The sequence below is a fragment of the Neomonachus schauinslandi genome, chromosome 8 (genome assembly GCF_002201575.2).
Source record: "Neomonachus schauinslandi chromosome 8, ASM220157v2, whole genome shotgun sequence".
In the NCBI taxonomy this organism is placed as follows: Eukaryota; Metazoa; Chordata; class Mammalia; order Carnivora; family Phocidae; genus Neomonachus; species Neomonachus schauinslandi.
In genome coordinates, this window is record NC_058410.1 from 102,228,025 (window position 1) to 102,248,161 (window position 20,137).

Sequence of the window (20,137 nt, forward strand, 5' to 3'; positions counted from 1 at the left end):
AGCCGTAAGCATTGTACTTATTGTGAAAATTCCAGCTAATGCCTTAGTGCTTGGACCTTAGAGACCATCTCAGGCACTGCCCTGGGCATCAAACAAGTAGCCCAATAAGTTTTATGGTCAGGAGAAACTTTACTATATACATGGATGGTGGGGGACATTTAGCTAGATGCTCAGAGATAAAGGAAAATTTACTAAATAAGTTGAATAATTTTATCTCCTGAGTTCACATTTTTCTTACTCCTTAAGAAGGAAATTCAAATATCACAGAACAGAAACATGATCTTAAGAATTATGCAGGTTCAGAAAAACTGCTTGCTAATTTCTGTATTCCAACTGAATTTCAATTGAAGTATAATTAGGGATCTCCTTATAAAAGCAAAGTATTTTTACACTTAACGCATCGTCTACATAACCTTTTAAAATTACTGGGACATTAGGCAGGGCAGGAAAATGTCAGCTACTTCAGCTTATCTCTCAAGTTATATTATTCTTTTTAGTCATAAATAGAAAAGTATAAATGGAAGAAAATTAGATTTTTAAGACCAGTTTAGTAGCTATAGTCTCATACAACAAAGTAAGAATGATTTAATGGTTGTGGGTTTTGTGAGTTACTATTAGTTTGGCATAAATTTCAAAGTCAGAACTATTGACTTAGGACAATCCTACTTCTTCAAAACCTTTAACTTATTTTTTTAATAAATAATATTTAAGATTTTAAGTTTGTGGCTCCAATATTATGATTGAAGGGACATTAAGTCAATAGTTGGTTTATATATTTGTTTACATGTGCTTAGTAATCACAATAAAATATGTGTAGGCTAACCTAATTTGGGAAATACACATTATTTTGCCCTCTTCTGTTGAGATATTGTATCAATTCTCTTCTCAGTGTCACAGCAAATGCTGTGGTTCAATGTCAAATCAGAAAATGTTGACTTAAAAGTGCCCAGATGTTTATCTGAAAATACAAACTTTTTAGTACAAGACTGAGTTCTAAGTTGGATTATAAATAATGATGCTATGAAAACTGGAATGCAGAGATCTTTTCAAGTGAATGATTTTGTTTGTTTCGGCTCGACAGTTTAATGAATTTTATTTTTAAAAGAATCTGCAAAAAAATAAAATAAAAAATAAAAGAATCTGCAAGTTTTATTAAAAAATATGTTTAATTAGATTATGAATTTTACTAATCATATAAAAGTATCATTTGATGGAAAAACCGATGTAGCTCCAGTCCTCATTTCAACCCTGTCACAGCCCAAAGGGGACCATTCCCCAGGGGAGAGTATAGCTGGCCAGTCCTGCAGTTGGGGGAAGTGTGAACAGCCACAGGGTTGCCTTACTCCTTGAACTTCCACTCTTTGCAGAACATGGGGCAAAGCTGCTACACCTGCTGTGCATTGAGCCACTTGAGAATACAGTGCATGTGGTAGCAATGGGAGCACTGACCCACACCCATGGGCACCTTGCCTTCCTGGCAGCAGCCATTAAAGTCCATCTAAGAGATGCTGAGTCCTCCTCCTGGGCCACCCAGAGCCAAGTGGCCACACCCTTCCAGCACTTAATCTTTACCTTCAAGGTGGTGGAGCCTCCCTAACCACGTGCTGCCCTGCCCACCTTCTGTTTTAGTGTTTTCATTTTTAAAATATATTCCCAGAAATAGAATTGCTAGATCATGTTAGTTCTATGTTTAATTTTTTCTTTGAGGATCTTCCATACTGTTTTCCCTTATAGCTATACCAATTTACATTCCCACAGTGTACAAAATTTCCTTAGCGTTTGTTATCTTTTGTCTTTTTGATGGCCATTCTAACAGGTATAAGGTGATATTTCATTGTTTTCGTTTTTTTTAAGATTTATTTGACAGAGAGAGACACAGCGAGAGAGGGAACACAAGCAGGGGGAGTGGGAGAGGGAGAAGCAGGATTCCCACCGAGCAGGGAGCCTGATGTGGGGCTCCATCCCAGGATGCTGAGATCATGACCCAAGCCGAAGGCAGACGCTTGATGACTGAACCACCCAGGCGCCCCCTCATTGTGGTTTTAATTTACATTTCCCTAATGACTAGTGATATTGAACATTTTTTCATGTACCTGTTGGCCTTTCCTATATCTTTGGATAATATCAATTTAGGTCCTTTGCTCATTTGTTAATTGTGTTTTGTTTTGCTACTGAGTTATATGCATTCTTTATAGGTTTTGTATGTTAACCCCTTATCAGATATACCATTTGCAAATATGTTTTCCCATAAGTTGTCTTTTCACTCTGTTGGTTTCTCTTGTTGTATAGGAGCTTTTTAGTTGATGTAGTCTCACTTGTTTATTTTTATTTTATTGTTTATGTCTTGGGTGTCCTATCCAAAAAATTACTACCAAGACCCTGTCACAGAGCTTTATTTCTAGGTTTTCTTCTACAATTTTCATTGTTTCAGGTCCTACATTTAGGAGTTAAGTCTAAGTCACATTTTGAGTTAATTTTTCTGACTGATGTAACATATGGGTTTAATTTCTTTTACATGTGAATATCCAGTTATCTGGCACCTTTTATTGAAAAGACTGTCTTTTCTCCATTGAATATTCTTGGTTCCTTTGTCAAATATTAATGGACCTTATATGCTTGGGTTTATTTTCTGGGCTCTTGATTCTATTTCATTGGTCTACTGGACTCCTTTTACACTAGTAACATATGGCTTTGATGACTATATCTTATAGTGTAGCTTGAAATCAGGAAGTGTGTGATGAGGAGTCCTGCTTTGGTTCTTTCTCAGGATTTCTTTGGCAATTTAGGGTCTTTTGTGATTCCATATAAATTTTAAGAGTGTTTTTTTCCTCCTTTGAAAAATGCCATTAGAATCCTGACAGGGATTGCTTTGAATCTATAGATGACTTCTGGTAGTATTGATATTTTATATTAATTTATCTAATCCATGAATATGGGATGTTTTTCCATGTGTCTTTTTCCATTTCTTTAATCATTGTCTTATAGTTTTTAGGGTAGAGATATTTCACTTCCTTTAATTTCTATTATTTTTGATGCTATTGTAAATAAGATTTTTCAGAGAATTCACTGTATATAAAAATGCTACTGGAGCGCCTGGGTGGCTCAGTTGGTTAAGCGACTGCCTTCGGCTCAGGTCATGATCCCAGGGTCCTGGGATCGAGTCCCACATCGGGCTCCCAGCTCAGCAGGAAGCCTGCTTCTCCCTCTCCCACTCCCCCTGCTTGTGTTCCTGCTCTCGCTGTCTCTGTCTCTGTCAAATAAATAAATAAAATCTTAAAAAAAAAAATGCTACTGATTTTTGTATGGTAATGTTGTATCCTGCAACTACACTTAATTCATTGATTACAACAGGTTTTTTTGCGAGTCTTTAGAATTTTCTATTTCAAATTATGTCATCTGAAAATATAGATACTTTGACTTCTTCCTTTCCAATTCTGATACCACTGCTTTTTCTTTCCTGGTAGTACTAGATAGTGCAATGTTAATAGGAATGGTAAGAGTGGGCACCCTTCTTTTGTTCCTGATCTTATAGGAAAAGTTTTCAGTCTTTCACCATCAAGTATGATGTTAGCTGTGGGTCTGTCCTATAGGACCTTTATTATGTTGAGATATTTCTTTCTATGCCAAACTTAAGAGTTTTTATCATGAAAAAGTTTTGTCATGAATAGCTATTGAATTTTGTCAAGTGCTTTGGCTGTACATATTAAGATCATATAATTATTTTCTTTCATTCTATTAATGTGATGTATCACATTGATTTGCATATGGTGAATCATCCTTGCAGTGCAGTGATAAATCCCATTTGATCACAGTGGATAATCCTATTAAAATTCTGTTGAATTTGGTTTGCATTTTATTGAGAATTTTTGCATCTATGTTTATCAGGGATGTTGGCCTGGTTTCTGGTTTTGATATCTTCAAAAAATGACTTTGGGAGTGTTCCCTCCTCTTTGATTTTTCTTGGAAGAATTTGAGGAAGATTGGTGTTAATTTTTATTGAAATATTTGATAAAATTCAACAGTGAAGCCATCTGGTCCTGGGTTTTTCTTCATTGTAAGGTTTTTAACCAATTTAATCTCCTTACTAGTGATTAGTCTGTTCAGTTTTCTATTTCTTTCTGTCTAATCATCACTTTTCTCATCTGAATGTGTGAATAATGAAATAATTATATTAAGATAAAAATTTGATAATGCATTTTCTAATTCAGAAATCACATACATATTACTTTGTAAATTGTACACATTCTTCACATAGGATTTGCTTACATGTCCAGCTACAGTAAGTTTATCCAATATATCTCATTCTATGCTATTTACATAAAGAATATGATTCCTTTGAGCAAAAATTCCTATCAAAATATTCAAAACAGTCTATACATTTAGTAAGCAATAGACTCCAAGATTTTTGATGCTTTACTTAGTAAACATGATGATGTTTAGATAAAGACATATTTCCTACTTATTTTTATTATGTTCAGTTAGCCAACATATAGTACATCATTAGTTAGAATGGCTAAAATTAACAAGATAGGTAATAACAAATGTTGGCAAGATTGTGGAGAAAGGGGAACCCTTTTACTATTTATTTTTATAACTACTTTATCATCATATATTAAGGGCCAATAACATGCCCTTACAAAAAAAAAAAAAAAAAAAAAAACTTTATTTTTTTTCTTTTAGTACATATCTCTTTCTTGACCTATATAATTTAAAGAGTCAACTGACTTTACCCTACAAAGAGAGAAATTTAGTACACATAAGAATTCTTTCCCTTGTCATCAAATTTTTTGTTAGTTGACTTTTAATGGTTTCCCCATTAAGTATATTAAAACTCTCTTTATTGGGGTGCCAGGGTGGCTCAGTCAGTTAAGCATCTGCCTTCAGCTCAGGTCATGATACTGGAGTCCGGGGATGGAGCCCCACATCAGGGTCCCTGCTCAGTGGGGAGACTGCTTCTCCCTCTCCCACTCCCTCTGCTTGTGCTCTTTGATTCTCTGTCAATTGAATAAAATCTTTTTATTTTTTTTATTTTTTTTAAAGATTTTATTTATTTATTTGACAGAGAGACACAGCGAGAGAAGGAACACAAGCAGGGGGAGTGGGAGAGGGAGAAGAAGGCCTCCCGCAGAGCAGGGAGCCCGATATGGGGCTCAACCCCAGGACCCTGAGATCATGACCTGAGCCGAAGGCAGACGCTTAACGACTGAGCCAGCCAGGCGCCCCCAATTGAATAAAATCTCAAAAAAAAAAAACAAACTATCAAATTTACAGACTACCAATTGATTCATACTATAAAAATGAGAATATCAGGATCTATACGTACTTCTGCATAGTTTCCCTAACTTTCCTATTTATATCAAGTATAGCATGACTTGTACAAGCAAAATAAAATCACATTTTAATTTTGTTACATAAACTAAAATAAAATCTGACTTTATCTTACAAGGCTTCCCAAAATATGTAATTCTATAATAAGATTATAACTGTGTAAACATTTTCGTAGAATAACTGTATTGTAGAGATGGAGATTGGAGCTATAGATAAGCATATGCTTTTCTCTATCTCCAAATAATCCTTTTAATTCAGAATAGTTCCGGCATCCAAAATAAAATTTAAATTTCTCACGTTTTATTAAGTGATTAAAATCATGCTGCATGGGGTGCCTGGGTGGCTCAGATGGTTAAGTGTCTGCCTTCAGCTCAGGTCGTAATTCCAGGGTCCTGGGATAGCGCCCTGCATTGCATCGGTCTCTCTGCTCAGTGGGGAACCTGCTTCTCCCTCTCCCTCTGCCTGCCGCTCCCCCTGCTTGTGCGCTCTGTCAAATAAATAAAATCTTAAAAAAAATTCACGCTGCATGTGTGTTTTTTCCCTTCATATTTGAACCACAGATATTTTATTCAATTCTTGTTTTCTCTGGAGTTTTTATACCTTTTTAAAATATATTTTTAACACGAGGATAAGCCTCCTCCAGTTTCTTAATGTTAGAATCTTGGGATTTTCTAATGTTAATCAAACTGGTGGTCTTATATATCCATTTGTCATCCTGGAGCTTCTTTGGTTTATTTCATAAATGAGATCTACTATTTCCAGAGTAGCATGGCATCATCCTTTCCAGAGTATTTTAATGGCTAGGATATATAGTTATTTCTTCAAGATAATGTTCAAGAGGAATTCTTTTTAATACTTGCCTGCCAAGATCTATTTCTCTTGTTAACATTTGGTACTTTTACTGGATAGTGCATTCCAGGGTTAAAGTCATTGCTATGTTGTTTTCCAACATCAGTGCTATCTTCAGGCAAGTTTGGTACCAATTAAGTATTTTCCATTAAATGGTCACCCAATCCCTGTAATGGTATCCTATGCCTTGGTCCTCTCCCTCAGAACCATGGAATCTTTGTTTTCATTCTAGAATATAGAAATTTTATGACAGTATTTCCAAATGTAAATCTTTTATAATTTTTTTTCTATCCTCTTTCTAAAATGCCTATTATATGGGTCCTCTACTTTTTTTTTCCTTGTATTTTCCATTTCTTTTAGTTTTACCATTAACACATTTTTATATTTCATATGTTCTTACTTTCCCAATCCTTTGTTTTTCCCCAAAGCATTCCTTCTAGCTTATGGAGTCACTGTTCACTCAAATGTCTCTAAGGATACTAACTAGATATTTTTTATGTTTTTCTTCTTTTACATTATCATTTTTCCTCAGGTGTTAGTTTTTATTTGTTCTTCTTGACCGTTCTCTTTGGATTACTTGCCTTTCTCAAAAGTCTAGTGATCTTTCCTGGTCAATACATATTAATGAATAAAATACTATACTGGTAAATACAGATGTTGGAGGTTTCCTCTGAAAATGCATTAACCTATCCCTTCACTCCCAAAAGTTCTTGTTCCTAAATTGGGTGGCTGACTGCAAGCACTGTGTGCATAGTCTGCCAGACTTCACTTTAGAATAAGCAGGCTGTGGAGTGGTTACAAACTGGAAACTTACCTTATGCAATTACTTCACTATCTTTAACTGAAATTTTTGACTTCTATTTTTAGTATTCAAATAATAAATGCTGTCATATCCTCTTCCAGAGGAAAATTCTTTTACTAAGAAAGTATAGTAGCTGGGTCTACAATCTAGTCATATTTTATAAAAATTTCTAAATTTGAGTACAAATCAAGGGTATCCAAGAGTCTTATGACAATAGCAAGTGTTGGAAATCTGTCTCAGTTTGTGATAATCCATAAATATTAAAGACCATGGACACATTGGATTTTGGATCCTCACTTCTCTATATGCCCTCCATGGATGGATGAGTTATAAGGGATCTTCGGTTCTTTAGTGTTCTAGATATAATTTCTTTGTAACAAACTGCCTCAAACCTTAGTGTCACAGAAAACCATTTATCATACTCAGGGATTCTGTAGGATAGGAATTTGGACAAGGCACAGCAGAGACAGGTTCTCCCTGTCCCACTACATTTGGGACTTCAGATAAATGATGCAAAACCTCGTTCCTAGAATGATCCAAAAGCTCATTCCCTCATGTATCTAGAGGTCTACTCTGACTGATGGTCAGCAGCCTCAGTTACTCTCCACATGTTTTTTTTTTGTTTTTTTTTTTTTTAAGATTTTATTAATTTATTTGAGAGAGACAGAGAGAGCGCACGCATGCAAGAGAGCACAAGCAAGGGACACGGCAGAGGAAGAGGTAGAAGCAGGCTCCTGGCTGAGCAGGGAGCCTGATGTGGGGCTCGATCCCAGAATCTGGAATCATGACTTTAGCTGAAGGCAGATGCTTAACAGACTGAACCACCCAGGTGCCCCTCCACATGGTTTTTTAAATGGACTATGACAGCTGGAGTCCAAAGACAAGAAAGCAAAGAGCAGGCAGATTCCTATCACCTATTACGACCTAACCTCAGAAATCACATAGTATCATTTCTGTCACATTCCATTAATTGAAGCCAGAAGCAAAAATAAACTACCTCTTGATGGGGTATGACAAAATTCTGGAAGAGAATTTGGCCCTGGAATATTGCTGTGATCATTTTTGCAAATACAACCTGCCACCGTCTACCATCTGTCCCAACAATCTCCATCCCTTCAACATGCAAAATATACCCACCCCTCTCCACTTACTATTGGCTGTGCTAATTACTTCAAAATGTAGAACTCAGTAGAGAGAGTGTTTCTCTGTTTCCTGTTACCAGCTGAAAATTTTAAGGCTGAAAGTTAGAATTCTTTGTAGGCTTATCCCCTCATGTCAGACAATTGATGTCTTTTGCATGGGGCCTCTGTTCCTCTCCACGTGGGCCATTTTGAACTTCCTCACAGCTTGCTGTCTGAACTCTAAAGGGGTGTGTGTGTGTGTGTGTGTGTGTGTGTGTGTGTGTGCGTGTGCAGAGAATAGGAGGGAAGAGAGTAAAGGCACTCTAGGGGAAAGTCCTATCCCATTTTATGATATAGCTTTAAAAATTAGTGTCATTTCAGCTGCTTTTTAGTTGTTGAAACAGTTAAAAATCTTGTCTGCATTTAAGGGAGAAAGAAATAGATTTCATTTACTTGATGAGATGGGCAGATCTAAAAGAGCATTTGGCCATCTTTGGAAAATAAAATCTGCCACACTTGGTTCTGTTCTACTTTCTATGTTGAAGGGCAGTGAGAGAGTGGGCAGCAAGAAAGTATTCATTATAGCCTAGGAACAGAACCACACTTGCAAAAATTTCTCTTTGTATCATTCAATTCGTCTGTACTTTGCACCCTCTAAAATCAGTCATCACATCTCTAGAATCTTCAGGCTTTGGAGTGTGTAAGGGTGCCTTTCTGTTTGTGTGAGTAGTGCCCGTGTCTCTGTGTGCAAGTGCACATGTGTGTGTGCTTGTGTGAGAGCGCACGTATCTGTGTGTGTTAAAGGATCCTTTCTGCCATTCTTTGTTTAATCTGTCTTTTCTTGCCCTGAGCAGTAAGCAGCCAGCCTGAGATCCAGGAAATGATCGTTAGGGGGATGAATATGGTTCTGTTTGTATTCAGACCAAAGTCTAATTCAAATAGAAGCTGACAGTAAATCAACAAGAAAAGCAAACTTGGGACATTTCCCTCTTGTAAGAGTGCTGACTCATTTCCTCATCACATTAGAGAATGTATTACAGTCCTTATATGTTCTTATAGTGACAAAGGAGATAAGACTATGTGCTAATGGGCTTTGTTGGACTCTGTTCTCTGTGATTCAGCATCATTTCATGGCTAAAGCAGCAGAGACAAGAAACATATGTTTATTTTTTTAAATTATAAGTGAATATGGTATTGTTTTTCCTGCTAGATCTTAAATAATCATGAGAATACAACAATATAACTTGTGTAATTGGAAAGAAAGAAGTATTTAAAAAAGACAGTATGAATGTACCACTATCCCACACCCTAGTGAGAGAAAAATTAATACTTAATCTGCTTGATCTGGTGATCTGTATTATTACACCAAGATTAAATTAAAACTTTTCCCCCCATAGAGATTTTCATACTATATAAAACATGTATAGTGAGATTTAATAGATCTATATGAAGACTCTAAGCAGCTGACTAAATATCATGAAACACATATTAAGCAATTGGAAAAGATATATTTAACATATTACAGTGAATGTTCTTATAGTGAGAAAGGAGATAATTCAAAGAGTAAACATTAAACAACCTCTATGTTGGGCACAGTCCTAAGATGTATGTACCGTAAATAGGTAAAAACCTGAAAATAATTTAAAAACAAAAATCTATTTGTAACCTTCATGTGCTCAGCATTGAGCAAGGCAATTCAGTACTTAGGAAGGATGTACTCTGTCCTTTAGATATTTTTTTAAATTTAATTTTATTATTATGTTAATCACCATACATTACATCATTAGTTTTTGATGTGCTGTTCCAGGATTCATTGTTTGCGTATAACACCCAGTGCTCCATTCAGTACATGCCCTCTTTAATACCCATCACCAGGCTAACCCATCCCCCCACCCCCCTCCCCTCTAGAACCCTCCATTTGTTTCTCAGAGTCCATTGTCTCTCATGGTTCATCTCCCCCACCGTATAGGTCTTAAACTATAAAACTTGTTATGAAAGGTATTGTTGATAAGTGCTAAAACAATATCTCCTTTCTATTCAGTACTATCTCAACATAGTGTGGATAATTTAGCTGCAGTAGTGACTTGAGTTTACCACAAGCAAGCAGTTACTGCAAATGCAATTTTGATGCCAGATACTCCCTGAAGGGACCCGCCTAGATGCTTGATATAGGAGAGACAGGTTGGCTTTGCCCAGGGCATTTCCTGACACAGTGGGTGGTATTTCCTTTGAAAGTTGGCTAAGGTATTTAGCCTGATGCAATAAATATCTGTCCAAAACTCCACATCAGTGAGGGTGGTGGAAGATCACAGATGTTGGATGAGGACAAACTGGGTTCAAATATCAGTTTCATCATACACAATTTGTGCCTTAAGCAAGTTATATAGGGCCTCTGAACCCCAGGTCCCAAAGAAAATAAAACCTGTTCTTTTTACAAGTTTATCGTGAGGATCGTGTAACTTGTTAGGGCAGGAACTATGTAAACACAGAGTTCCATACCAACTTTAATTATACTTATTTTCCTATGGACAAATGAGAACCAGTTTTCCTTCCCATTAAATTTTCATCCTCTATCATACCTGAAGATTTACACTTTGAGAGTGTTAGAGCCTATTCCCTTTCTGTGTTTCCCAGATATACTTAGGTGCCAATTACTAGGGATTCTTTATTTCTAAAACTGAATAAGAATTCAGGATTAAGGTCCAAGAACCAGGGGATAATTGAAAAAAAAAAAATTTGATATGCAGTAAACCTTGAGGGACATTTTCAAGTCTAGTTTACTCAGCACAGTCTGCTTTATGTAAATAAAGAACACGGAATTCAATAGGATTTTCAGAAATTTTCAGCTCCTAAATTGTTCCTACTGAGCATTACTGTTCCATAAACATTACCCTAGTTTGGGAAATTGCCAGAAAACTTAGGTTGGTACACAATTAAGTTTTCTGTCTTTTTTTTTACTATTCTTTACTCTGACAGATTTCTTCCTTTAGCTCTCCCAGAAACAAATAGAAATCCTTCTTTCTTTGGGTCTTAATTCCATGTTGCAGCCAATTTGACTCAACCACAGTTATACTAAATACCATCTTTAAGAATAGTCAAGTCCTAATTGTCCTAATAAAAACTGTCCCCCAAAAAGCCTGTAACAAAAAACTACTCCTCTGTGGCAGGGCTTCTTGTCTTAGTCACCAGCTTGCCACTACTGGAGAAGGATGTTGGCTGAATTCATAAATGTGTATATCAGGCAAATACAGCATGGCATTTTTTGACTTATCTGTCTTTTCCTTGCAGTAGTTCCTTGCCAGCAGAAGGGGCATGCTACCTTTTTCAGCATATATTCTGAGCATCTCTGTGGATCACAACTGTGTAGGACACTATCTCCTCTTTTCTGGGTCAGAACATAGTGGAACAAATATGTCTTTAGCAGATAAGCATTTTCATTTTTACGGTCACACACAAAAGCACAAACATCTACAGAACAGTGTACCTACCATCCCTAATTGAGTGAATAAAAAGTAGCTGAAAACCAAAAGCTGGATAATGAATTAAAACAGTACCATAAAAATAAAATGCAGATAATTAGAATCTAAAATAGTTGTTTTTAAAGTTCTACAGAGGCCCTTTAATGGGTGTGTTTATGTTTATATATAGCAGATGGCTAGGAACATGCAGTGCCTGTTAATTTTAAAAACATTTTGGAAATAGTAGGCAAGTAATGTTTCTCCTAACCAATACATGTCCTCCTTTGCATGTCTTCCAGAATCTGTTTACTAGCTGCCATATTGGCTCTATATATGTTCAATAAGTTTTCTTCTCTTTTCTTCTTCTATTATGGTAATTTTACTTAATTTGTTTAATGTGGTACCAGTACCTTATGGGCTGAGGGACAATCAGAGTGGTCAAGTAGTCCTGGCTATTTTAGAAAAAAAGATCTGCCACTGTTTGCTCTTGAGGGACTTTCTAGGGAGAGTAGACTGAAGGTCACATCTGTGAAGATGCTCCCATCATCATAGGGCAGAAGTTTCTCCCAGAGAGAAAAGTAGTGACATTAGCCTTGATTCTCAATCATCGTTAGTAATGGCTCTGTGAAAAATATTTCTGTGGAGGTCATTCTGTTGAACTTTAGGCAATATCCAAGCATAATTGCTCAAAATCCTGGGCGAGACCCGACCGTGGCTACAGTGCATGGCGCAAATTTATCAGGATAGAAAGTTGAGCCATTAGCTAGAGATGACCAGAGGCTAGAACCACCAAGACTGGTCAGTGCACACAAAAAGCATATCAATCAGGAATAAACCCAAAAGCCTTCAGAAATATTCACACTACAAAGGCATTTCCATTCAACTTCACTGAACTATGGCCATGATTTTCAAGAGTTTAGCTGCTTCCTTTTCTAAGAGAAGAGCCATAAAAAAAGTCCACTGTGAGATGCAGGCAGTTATCCAGGAAATCTAATTCCTTCATAAAAACTGAAGTATTCTCCATGAAGAGAGAACCCAAAAGAAACTTCCAGGTGACCAACACTGCATAATACACAGTTTGAGGGCCTACTACATATATCCTTTAAAACTGAAATTTAGGGGCGCTTGGGTGGCTCAGCTGGTTAAGCCTCTGACTCTTGGTTTCAACTCAGGTCATGATCTTGGGGTCGTGAGATTGAGCCCCATGTCAGGGTCCACATTCAGCTGAGGGTCTGCTTGCAATTCTCTCTCTCTCCTGCTGCCCCTCCTCCTGCTCACACTTGATCGTGCTCTTTCTCAAAATCTTTTTTTAAAAATTAAAAAAATAATGGAAATTTAGCTTGTAATTCCTACATTTATTCAGCAAATATTTATTGAGCACCCACTGTAAGTCAGACACTAGTCTAGAATAATCAGTGAACATCACAAAAAGTCTCAGCCAAGGAGTTTCCATGCAAGTAAATAATTCAACAGGTAAAAAGAAGTGTAGTTAAGAAGGCTGATAGCATTCAAATCACAATGTCATTCAACTGGTAAGTAGCCGAGTCTGAATTTGAACCCAAAACCAAAACCTGTGTTTCTCCCACTGAGCAAATATACTAAAAGTGGGTCTGCATACCTATATTAATTACACAAAACCCACTAGCAATTTCTCTACAGTTAAGAAGATTTATGCCATTTGTACTATAAGACTATCTAGTTTTCTTTTAAAAGGTTTATTTCCAGACAATGTTCATCTACCATTATGAGAAAAAAAATCCAGGATTTTAGACACTGTAGATTGTAAAAATTTTGGTAAAAATCCTATTTATACTATTTAAGAGGGCATATATACTGTACTCTTTATATTCTCTCAGTATAGGACTCTATATACTGAAAGATGCCATGAAAGAATCAGGCAATTATTAAAGAGACTGACATTTTTAAAGAGTTTCTTAAAATATAAAAGTTATGTTTTTATCTAGTCAAAACAAATATGCTAGAAATTAGTTGATTTCATATTTTAATGCATTTTATTTTTAGTTTTTGCAAGTTCATAATCTAATATGAAATCTCTTAGGCTATTTTGAACGAGACATTCAATTGACCTCTTGATCTCTCAATCCAGAAGATGTCAATGACTGCCTGAGGGCAGCCTCACAGAGCATAGACCTTCCTTGATTTATGACGGGGTTATGTCCCAATAAACCCACCATAAGTTGAAAATATCATAAGTAAAAATGTATTTAATACACATAATCTACTGAATATCATAGCTTAGCTTAGCCTACTTTAATCATGCTCAGAACACTTACATCAGCCTACAATTGGACAAAATCAATAAAACAAAGCCTATTTTATAATTAAGTGTTGAATATCTTATGTCATTTTTTTAATACTATACTGAAAGTGAAAAACAAAATGGTTGTATGGGTACAAAATGGTTGTAAGTGTATCATTTGTTTATCCTCATGATCTGTTGGCTGACTGGGAACTATGGCTCACTACTACTGCCCAGCATCCTGAGAAAGTATTATATTAGTATTGTTAGCCTCAGAAAGATTAGAGTTCAAAATTGAAGTACAGTTTCTATTGAATGCATATCACTTTCACATTACTGTAAAGTCAAACCACGGTAAGTTGGGGACGATCTGTACCATATACTCCAACATGTGGAAGACAGAGGTGAGAATTCCCATAATCATCACCATGAGATGTTTAAAAGTTTGTTGGTGGTCTCCAAGATGTCCCATGGTTAGGAAAGGTAGGAAAATAAAAAGGATCATGGACTAGACAAGGGCTGTGGAGATGAAGGCCATTGACAAGATGAGACCCATCAACACAGGATATGGATATGGCAAACTGGCAGGGGGAAAATCAGTTGTGTTGTGTGTAGGGGGAGGGGGTGGCAGAAACTGAGAGGATAATGGAAGGCAGTGGTCAGATTTTGAAGGGCCTCAAGTACTCAAGTACTAAGCTAAAATGTTTGTTTTGTTGATACTTTGAGGATCACTGAGATATTATAAGATGGAAAATAACATGGTCTTATTTTGGTTTTAAAAAATTATGTTACCTGCTGTGAGGAGGGTAGAGAGAATCAAGTCGGGTGGCTATCACAATAGTGACAGCTTGAATTATAGCACTGGCAGCAAAGATGTAAAGAGATATATTCAAAATATATTTATTCATAAAGTCAGCAACACATCTTTAGTGAATTGATTGAATAGATATCGGGTACTTAGAATGAGGTGACTAGGCTGATTCCCAACTGTCTGCCTTAGATAGCTTGATAGAATATGGAGTCTAATTAGGGGAACAATAGAAACAAGTTTGGAAAAAAGAGGAGTCAATTTTGGACTGGTGTTTTGGCACAAATGAATGTCCTATCAGCTAGTGTAGTGAGCTGTTGGATACATTGCTCCATAGTCCTCTGATAAATCTGAACTAATGGAGAAATAAAAGGAAAAAAATACTGCAGGCAGCCATGGCTTCCCAAGTAGCCCAGTTCACAAGTAGCATCTCTTCTGGATTCATCACAGTCTGATGTCTGGTTCTCAGTATCATAGACCCTGGGAAATTATTTATTCAGGATCCCAGAATTAATGGGACTAAAGTGTACTGACTCACACTAATAAAATTTCAAGGAAACCAATGTATAAAAAAGGAATATAACTGTATAAAGTTACTAAAATAAAAAGTAATGATTAAGTACTTTAAATACTCACCAATCTACCGTTTTCATTCTACCCTCTAAGCAGTTTTCAGGGGAAGCCTAAGAATCAGAAGGTTGCTTGAGGAGCACAGAACCAAAATACTGATAATGCCAAGATAGGGAGCAAGATGGAGGAGTAGGAGACCTGGATTTCCTCTGGTCCCAGGAATTCAGCTGGATAGGGATCAAACCATTCTGAACACCTACGAACTCAACAGGAGATCGAAGAAAAGAAGAGCAACAACTCTCTCATCAGAAAAGCGACCACTTTCTGGAAGGTAGGACGTGCAGAGAAGTGAATCCGAGGCGATATTCGGGAGGATAGACGGCGGGGGAGGGGCCTCCGTCGGCCGCTTCTGGCAAGTGATAGAGCTGCAGAGCACAAAATCGGAACTTTTAGAAGTCTGCTCCACTCAGGGACGTCACTCCAGTGGCTAAGTGGGGGGGTGGAATCTTCACGGGACAGTGTGGTCTCAGGACCCTTGGGGTCACAGAAAGACCAGGGGTGCCTGAGTGTGGCAGAGCTCCCAGGTAAGAGAGTAGGAAAGCCAGCTGCAGAGATGGAGCCAAGGCGCGGGCTCTCAGCTCAGGGTTGCCATAAACTGTCATCGTGGCACAGTCGGGTCACTGCTCCTCCAGCAGGGACCCAACAAGCAGCAGATCTGGGGAGACTCCCCTTCCTCCCCTGGGAGGAGTGGCGCGGGAGTGCACCGCAGGGATCTGCTGGGTTTGGAGACTCCACCCAGGGTCGGGTGCCAGAGATAGAAACGGGCGGTCACAGGCCGGGAGAGCACAGAGTGCGGCCGGAGACTGGGGAGATGGGAGTGATTGACAGCTTTTCTCTGGTGGCGCACTGAGGAGCGGGGCCCTGAGTTCTTGGCTCCTCCGGGCGGAGATTGGGAGGCCGCCATTTTCACTCTCATCCTCCAAAGCCCAAGGAAAGCCCGCAGGGAACAAAAGCTCTAGAGAGGAAACCCGAGCAGATTACTTAGCCTGGACCGGGCAAGGGCGGGGCAATTCCGCCTCCGGCAAAGACATTTGGGAACCATGGCAACAGGCCCCTCCCCCAGAAGATCAGCGAGAACAGCCAGCCAAGACCAAGTTCACGGATCAATGAGAACGGCAGAACTCCAGCGCTAGGGGAATAATGCACATAGAATTCATGGCTTTTTTACCATGATTCTTTAGTCTTTCAAAGTTAATTTTTTTTAACTATTTTTTTTGAATTTTTCTTTTTCCCTTTTTTTTAATTTTTTTTTAATTTTTTTTATTCTTATGTTAATCCCCATACATTACATCATTAGTTTTAGATGAACTGTTCCATGATTCATTGTTTGTGCATAACACCCAGTGCTCCATGCAGAATGTGCCCTCCTCAATATCCACCACCAGGCTAACCCATCCTCCCACCCCCCTCCCCTCTAGAACCCTCAGTTTGTTTTTCAGAGTCCATTGTCTCTCATGGTTCATCTTTTTCCCTTTTTCAACCAACATCTTATCAATCCCTTTTTTAAAAAACATTTTATTTTTCATTTTTAGAGTCATAGTCTATCCATTCACAGTAGTTATCCTTATTTTTGGCATATATATATATAAGTTGTTCTCTCTTTAAAATTTTGAGATACAGTTTTTTTTTTTTTTTAAAGATTTTATTTATTTGACAGAGAGAGACAGCGAGAGCAGGAACACAAGCAGGGGGAGTGGGAAAGGGAGAAGCAGGCTTCCCGCCAAGCAGGGAGCCCGATGTGGGACTCAATCCCGGGACCCCAGGATCATGACCTGAGCCGAAGGCAGACGCTTAACGACTGAGCCACCCAGGCGCCCGAGATACAGTTTCTTCTAACAGATCAAAATATACCCTAAATCTCTAGTGTATGGCTTTGTTCTAGTCTCCTGCCTGATCACATTCTCTCCCTTTTTTTTTTTTTCATTTTTAAATCCTCTTCTTTCTTTTTCAAACAACTTATCTTATCAATTCCTTTTATAAAATCCTTTATAATTTTCATCTTTGCAGTCATATCCCATCCCTTCATTGTATTAACCTTATTTTTGTACATATATAAGCTTTTCTTTCTTTAAAATTTTGGGAGGCACTTTCTTCTAACAGACCAAAATACACCAAAATCTAGTGTGTGGCACTGATCTATGCACTAGCCTGATCATATTTGATCATATTCTGTTTTTTTCATTTTGTTCTGTTTTTGTTTTTATATTTTTCTTTTTCTTTCTTTTTTCTTTTTCTTTTTTCTTTCTTTCCTTTTTTTTCCCCCTGGTTTCAGGTCTTTTCTGATTTGTTTAGAGTATATTTTCTGGGGAAGTTGTTAGCCTGTTAGCATTTTGTTCTCTCATTCATCTATTCTCCTCTGGACAAAATGACAAGATGGAAAAAAATCAACTCAACAAAAAGAACAAGAGGCAGTACCAACTGCCAGGGACCTACTCAATACAGACATTAGTATGATGTCGGAACTAGAGTTCAGAATCATGATTTTAAAGATACTAGCTGGGCTTGAAAAAAGCATGGAAGTTATTAGAGAAACCCTTTCTGGAGAAATAAAAGAACAAAAATCTAACCAAGTTGAAATCAAAAAGGCTATTAATGAGGTGCAATCAAAAATGGGGGCTGTAACCACTAGGATAAATGAGACAGAAGAGAGAATCAGTGATATAGAAGACCAAATGATGGAAAATAAAGAAGCTGAGAAAAAGAGAGATAAACAACTACTGGATCACGAGGGCAGAATTCGAGACATAAGCGATACATTAAGACAAAACAACATTAGAATAATTGGGATTCCAGAAGAAGAAAGCAAGAGAGGGGCAGAAGGTATGTTGGAGCAAATTATAGCAGAGAACTTCCCTAACTTGGGGAAGTAAACAGGCATCAAAATCCAGGAGGCACAGAGAACCCCTCCCAAAATCAATAAAAATAGGTCAACACCCCAACATCTAATAGTAAAACTTACGAGTCTCAGAGACAAAGAGAAAATCCTGAAAGCAGCTCAGGAGAAGAGATCTGTAACCTACAATGGTAGAAACATGAGAATGGCAAAAGACCTATCCACAGAGACCTGGCAGGCCAGAAAGGATGGGCAGGATATATTCAGAGCACTAAATGAGAAAAATATGCAGCCAAGAATACTATATCCAGTGAGGCTGTCATTGAAAATAGAAGGAGAGAGAAAAAGCTTCCAGGACAAACAAAAACTAAAGGAATTTGCAAACACAAAACCAGGCCTACAAGAAATATTGAAAGGGGTCCTCTAAGCAAAGAGAGAGCCTAAAAGCAACACAGTCCAGAAAGGAACACAGACAATATACAGTAACAGTCACCTTGCACACAATACAGTGGCAATAAATTCATATCTTTCAATAGTTACCCTGAATGTAAATGGGCTAAATGGCCCAATCAAAAGACACAGGCTATCGGATTGGATAAAAAAACAAGACCCATTGATATGCTGTCTGCAAGAGACTCATTTTAGCCCCAAAGACACCCCCCAGATTGAAAGTGAAGGGGTGGAAAACCATGTACCATGCTAATGGACACCAAAAGAAAGCTGGGGTGGCAATCCTTTTATCACACAAATTAGATTTTAAACCAAAGACTGTAATAAGAGATGAGGAAGGACACTATATCCGATTTAAAGGGTCTATCCAACAAGAAGATCTAACAATTGTAAATATCTATGCCCCTAACATGGGAGCAGCCAATTATATAAGCCAATTAATAACAAAAGCAAAGAAACACATTGACAACAATACAATAATAGTGGGGACTTTAACACCCCCTCACTGAAATGGATAGATCATCTAAGCAAAAGATCAACAAGGAAATAAGACTTTAAATGACACACTGGACCAAATGGACTCCACAGACATATTCAGAACATTCCATCCCAAAGCAACAGAATACACATTCTTCTCTAGTGCCCATGGAACATTCTCCACAATAGATCACATCCTAGGTCACAAATCAGGTCTCAACTGGTACCAAAAGATTGGGATCATTCCCTGCCTATTTTCAGACCACAATGCTTTGAAACTAGAACACAATCACAAGAGGAAAGTCGGAAAGAACTCAAATACATGGAGGCGAAAGAGCATCCAACTGAAGAATGAATGGGTCAACCAAGAAATTAAAGAAGAATTTAAAAAATTCATGGAAACAAATGAAAATGAAAATACAACTGTTCAAAATCTTTGGGATGCAGCAAAGGCAGTCCTAGGAGGAAAGTATATAGCAATACAAGCCTTTCTCAAGAAACAAGAAAGGTCTCAAATACACAACCTAACCCTAGACCTAAAGGAGCTGGAAAAGAACAGCAAGTAAAGCCTCAACCAAGCAGGAGAAGAGAAATAATAAAGATCAAAGCAGAAATCAATGAAATAGAAACCAAAAGAACAGTAGAACAGATCAACGAAATGAGGAACTGAATCTTTGAAAGAATTAACAAGATTGATAAACCCCTGGCCAGACTTATCAAAATGAAAAGAGAAATGACCCAAATAAACAAAATCATGGATGAAAGAGGAGAGATCACAACCAACACCAAAGAAATACAAACAATTATAAGAACATATTACAAGCACCTCTATGCCAGCAAATTAGATAACCTGGAAGAAATGGATGCATTCCTAGAGACGTATAAACTACCAAAACTGAACCAGGAAGAAATAGAAAACCTGAAGAGACCTGTAACCACTAAGGAAATTGAAGCAGTCATCAAAAATCTCCCAACAAGAGCCCAGGGTCAGATGGCTTCCCAGGGGAATTCTACCAAACATTTCAATAAGAATTAATATACCTATTCTTCTGAAACTGTTCCAAAAAATAGAAGTGGAAAGAAAACTTCCAAACTCGTTATGAGGCCACCATTACCTTGAT

At 37.6% G+C, this 20,137-nt stretch overlaps 1 pseudogene; it reads right to left on the reverse strand.

Moving 5' to 3' along the window:
* Window positions 1–1,339: 1,339 nt before the first annotated feature.
* On the reverse strand, window positions 1,340–14,290 carry LOC110581999 (annotated as a pseudogene).
* Between the last annotated feature and the right edge of the window lie 5,847 nt (window positions 14,291–20,137).